This window comes from Silene latifolia, chromosome 6 (assembly GCF_048544455.1).
Source record: "Silene latifolia isolate original U9 population chromosome 6, ASM4854445v1, whole genome shotgun sequence".
In the NCBI taxonomy this organism is placed as follows: Eukaryota; Viridiplantae; Streptophyta; class Magnoliopsida; order Caryophyllales; family Caryophyllaceae; genus Silene; species Silene latifolia.
This window is the reverse complement of record NC_133531.1, coordinates 85,498,592-85,504,591: the sequence shown is the minus strand read 5'-3', so window position 1 is coordinate 85,504,591 and position 6,000 is coordinate 85,498,592.

Genomic DNA, 6,000 nt, shown 5'->3' with positions numbered 1-6,000 from the left:
AAAAATACCATGACACTCATAATTCTCAAAACATAGGTTAAAAATTTCGAAAATTTATCGAGAAAAACAATGTTGCGGTTTATCGGATTTATCAATTATAACCATAAAAATATGAGAAAAATTATTTTTATTTACTTTTCACTTTTAGATCTGAAATAGGTGATAAAATGCAACATGTGACGTTTTTCCTTAGTCATGAAGTATGTTTTAGCAATTTTTACTAATTAAAGTCACTATTTATGTGATTTTTCATCAAAATTTCATAAATCATGCATAAAGACTTCATTATAGCCAATTATTTTATACACATCTTTTAAAATTTCATGTGAAAAGATACTAAATTTTCATGACCAGATTCGAAATATAACTCATATTAACCTATATTTCCATTTAAATTATATTTTATCTTTAAAAATCCATATTTCGAGCATAAGAACTCATAAAATTATGAAACTTTACAGGTCATCAAAATATAATATATGTGAAAACATATCCAAAAACCATTGGAAAAAACGAAGTTTAGCTATTTTTAGTCCAAAATGACATTTTTATCATAAAATCACATTTTAATGCCATTATTATATAAAATGAACAATAAAAATCCATAAACTAACCAAAATATCCTAAATACATTTTAGGACCAGAAACTTTAACATGCATAATTGATTTCGTGATATATCATAATAAACACAAATTTATAAGTTTTGTTTGTTAATCGTATAACTCGGAAAAACTATAACCGATTTGCATGCAAACAACATAAGGCTCATGATACCGCTTGTTAGAAATAATTAATCTCATTAATTTACATATTCATATATGTGAGAAATTATTTAGTCATAAAATAATTACAAATCTTATGCATGCAAACATAAATAGAAGTAAAGAAGAAATCATGTTCCTTACTATGTGATTTCGGTTTTATGGGCACCAACAAGATCTCCTTCTTGTTAGTTCTTGAGCATTCCAAATAATGGATGAACAAAGATTCAAGTATAGAATCTCTCCCAAAAGTGAATACCCAAGGAATACTCTTAAAGACTAAAATAATATGATCTAGTATTAGGATTAGTCTTACTTAAAATATGACACAAAACTAATTTTGTTCTCTTGAAAAATCGGTTCAAGAGGAAGTAATTGTGTGAGTTTTTCATCTCTAAAATGTTTCACAAAAATGTAGAGAATTCATTTTCTTACTCTAGAAAATATTAGGTGAAAAAGAATGAATAATAGAGAAACTCATATGGTTGCACAACACATAGGAAAACCGGTTGGGGGGGGGGGGGTCTATATTGGGGAGCCAATGCATGGTCTTATTCTTCTCAAGGTAAGAGTAGGCATGCATGGCTAGATGGTAGTCTTTTATCATTATGTTTTCCACTAAGATAAAAACACAATATCAACCCAATATTCCCTCCATTTTTCGGCACACTTAAATAAAATGGGAGGTCCATTTTATTTTTGTCATTTGTCAATTGTAACATATGTGACATGTTACTTGACATATGAAATTGTAATGTATTTTTAACATATTAAAAATCAACATACTCATAAAATATGTCATATACAAAATCGACTAGTAATTCGTAATTACTTGTACCAAAATGGTTTATCTATTATAAATCACAATATCTTGTATCTATAATAAATCATTCATTCAATCTCAATTCAATATCAATTGTTTCGTAAACAATAATTTTATTATAATTTTATCTAATTAATAAAATAATTCAATTACTTAGACCGTATCTAATATAATCGAATTACAATATGACACGTTAATTTTACTCACAATATCACCCGTCAATTTTAAGCAATTTAATTAACTCGTATCGGCATACGATTAATTAAATAATCAATTAAGAGTATTTCCCTATAGGTATGACCTAAGGGGATCAACTGATCACCACCGTCGCACGACAGTAATGTCAAACTCTAGTCAGCCAATCATTACCGATATGTGTGGACCAGTTGACTGTAAAATATTACATCCCACATGTATTCTTAAAATGAGATTTAAACATGTGATCATCATGATCAACAATTGTGATCGTATTATTGTCGGAGGACACATATTCCAACATATACTACGTTTAAATAATATAATTAGAATTGTGTTAAAAAAAATTCTATCATTAGAGTATAGGTTCATATCATTTGTACATATTTTAATTATGATAAAAAAAAATAGAAAATAAGCGTATGAATATTAATAGATAATATAGTATTTGCTTATTATTAAATCGGGTTGGATGTCGAATTAGGTTCAAAAAATATGGTGTACTTTTAAATATGTTATTCGTCTCACATTAAAAAATAATGTAGGTGTGATAAATATATACTACGTATAAATAGCTGAATTGTCTCATATCAGAAGATTATCATAAGGTGAAGTGATCTTATAAATATGATTTATCCTTGGAACTTAGGTATCACCCCAAATATATTGAATTTCTCAAAGTATACTTATTATATAAGAGACTTTAAACATAATCTTCAATTAAATGTTAAATTTTAAAAGTTGTAACATTTTTTTAGGTGGGAGAAAGAGCGATAAAATGGTCAATATTATAACATAAATTTTTCATGGTACCCTCGAATTTTGGTAGATTACACATAATACCCCTAATTTTAAATTTTTACATATAATACCCTTGTGTTTACTTTTTTCATAATGCCGTTACTCCTATGAGTAACTAGATGAGTAATTGAGCATGCCATGCTATTTGTGTTTTGTTATTTAAGTATTAAATGTTAGTTTATTAAATAAAATATGGATTTAGAAATTAGATGATAAAGTGTTTGTATAATAGATAACAAAAGAAAAATGCGTCACAAGTCATATGAGTAATGGCGTTATGACGGAAGTTGTCAAATGGTATTCTGGGAAATAAAAAGGCGAACACAAGGGTACCATTTGTAGAAACTTAAAATTAGGGGTACCATGTATAATCTATCAAAGTTCAAGGTTACCATGAGAAATTTCCAATATTATAATGATATAGTTAATTAATCTATACTATATAATTAAAAGGTTAGACAAAAGCAATAAATTTAATTCCACATGTCACTGCAATTAATTTAATTCCACATAGGCTTAGCAATCAATTTACTTTCTATACATTTTAATTATTTATTTAATTTATTACTAATTAACAAACCAAAAAGATGAGGAGACAAAGGAGTAGCAAAAAAAATGACAAAAAAAGAGTAGTTTATTATTCACATTTCACCCAACCTCTATGATCTATATATGTCTATACAATTTACTTAAAAGACTACATAAACCATTTAGTTTTATTAATCCATAAAATATTATATTATTATTAATTATAGTTAAAAGGGTAAAGTTAAACAAAGGCTACCTAAACCATTTAATTTTATTTCAAATGACATTTTATAATACATTACTTCGTACGATATTACTATGACTATATCTATACAATACTGTTAAAAGGCTTCTAAAATCATTACATTTAAATATTTAATTCCATGTGGCGCACTCATTAAATTTCATTCTGTGTTGCATTTTCATAATTTTTAAATTTATATTGAAGATTAAATTTACTAAAATTTCTTACAAAAGTGTCATCATATATTTTGTAACATATAAGTTAAAGTAAATCAAAGTAAAAGACTTTTAAAAGCATTAAATTTAATTCCATGTGGCATAATAATTAAATTTTATTCTATGTTACATTTTTATAATTTTAAAATTTGTATTGATTATTAAATTTACAAAAATTTCTCACAAAAGTGTCATCATATATTTTGTAACATATAAGTTAAAATAAATAAAGGGATATTATCATTATTCTTAAATTAATTGTATACATTAAATATTTCTTGAGTTTAAAAAATTTCAAAAGTGATGTAATTTATACAAATTCCCTTACAAATTTCATAATTTTTGTAACATATAAGATAAACCAAATCGAAGGATATTAGCATTAATCTTAAATTAGTTTTATACATTAAATATTTCATGAGTTAAAAAAATTCAAAAGTAATGAAATCTATACAAATTCACAAATAAAATTTAACATTTAAATTAAAGTTTTTGTAATAAAACTTGTTAATGAATTGATTAAAAGTCCTTCATACTTATTTTTCTAATTTATAAATTTGATTAAGTGTTTGTTGAAAGTGTTGTATTTTTTTATAAATTATTATACTTTACTTTCCTAAAATTAAAACCTTTTTAATTAAAAATAAAAATAATTTTGTAGTTTAATAACGTTCCTAAAAGTAAAAGTATGACATTTTACTTCAACTACTATTTAAAAACAAGGCAATTGAAAAGCTATGACATTTTTCACATTAGTCCAATTTACTTATTATGTGAAAAACTATTCATGCATCTAAAAACAAGGCAATTGAACACCCACAATTTTCATTAACCTTTTTCCTAATTAATTTACCTCTTAAGGTCCTCATAATAAATTATCTTATTTATTAATACTCATAACTCACAAAATAAATGAAAAGGAATATGAAAAATGAGAATCAATGGTTGTATAATCTTATCTAATAATACTCATAACTCACAAAATAAATGAAAAGTTTAAAAGTAATGGTTGTATAATGGATATAAAACTAATAGTTTCCATTCACTAATCCTCCATTTAATATCCATTGATCATAAATTTTCAAATTACATACTATATTTCATGGTTGAATATTATATTTGATTTTGGTGAGTATGAACATATTACATATGGTATATAAAAATGAATTAACATCTCTTATATGAAATTGTTATTGTTGTTGTTTTGTAGTATGATAAAGTATTTTAATTTTTTATGTTATTCGTTCTTATGAGTCGTTTGCTTTATATTGGAATTTATACTTTTCATCTGGGTTAATTTAAATGGCCTACATGTGAGAATATTTTGATTCTTTTGTTAAATGTTCGTCATGTTGATGTTTTCTCTTTGATCAATAAAACATGTGTATCAACTCTACAACATCATCAAAGGCACGTGAATGTAGATATGGTAGAGCCTCATGCAAGTAGTTTGAAGAAAGAAGATAATCAAAAGGCACAAGACTAAGGTGAAAACTAAAGATAAAACTTAAGGTATAAACTAATAAATTATTGATGTATCGTTTTATTAGTAGATAAAGACTAAAAAAATGTATTTTGCGTCAAATGACAATGAGTTGTAAAGTTTGTATAACGGATTTTGGATAACTATTTTGTTCATATTAGGGTAATTTTTTTCCATTTTCTCATATTTAATTTCGTAGATCAAACTATTTATGTTTCAAACACAATGTGTAATTATTGTCTTGTACTACTATACCAATATATCTTCATTTGTGCAAGAATTTGTTGTACATTTAGTTTAATTAAACATTATTATTCACTTTTGAGTATTAAGAAGCACGTGTAAATTTTAGTAAGAAAATTGTAACAAAACGAATATACAATCAAAAGGCTACCTAAATCATTTAATTTTAATTCACATGACATTTTTATAATCCATTCATTCATAAATTATTGTCCTTATTATTACTATTATTATTATTATTATTATTTTTATTATTACTACTATTTTTATTAATACTACTATTTTTATTATTACTATTATTATTATTATTATTATTAATTATTATTATTATTATTATTATTATTATTATTATTATTATTATTATTATTATTATTATTATTATTATTATTATAACATAAAAATGATATTTTGATTAATTCCTTAAGTATCAAGTGACATCATCTTACTCTAACTAAGTGATCATTTAAGAACCTTTATAAATTTTCTAACATAAATATGCACTAAATTTTTCATAACCATGACTAATGATCTTGGTAACTAAAAAGACAAAATAAAGATAAATATGCACTAAAATTTTCATAACTACATGAGTAATGATTTTGGTAACTATAAAGACAAAAAATAAAAATTGGCTAAATAAATGACTATGTAAGAACCTTAAAAAACTCTCTAAGAAATATGCATTAAATTTTTCATTACGCCATAA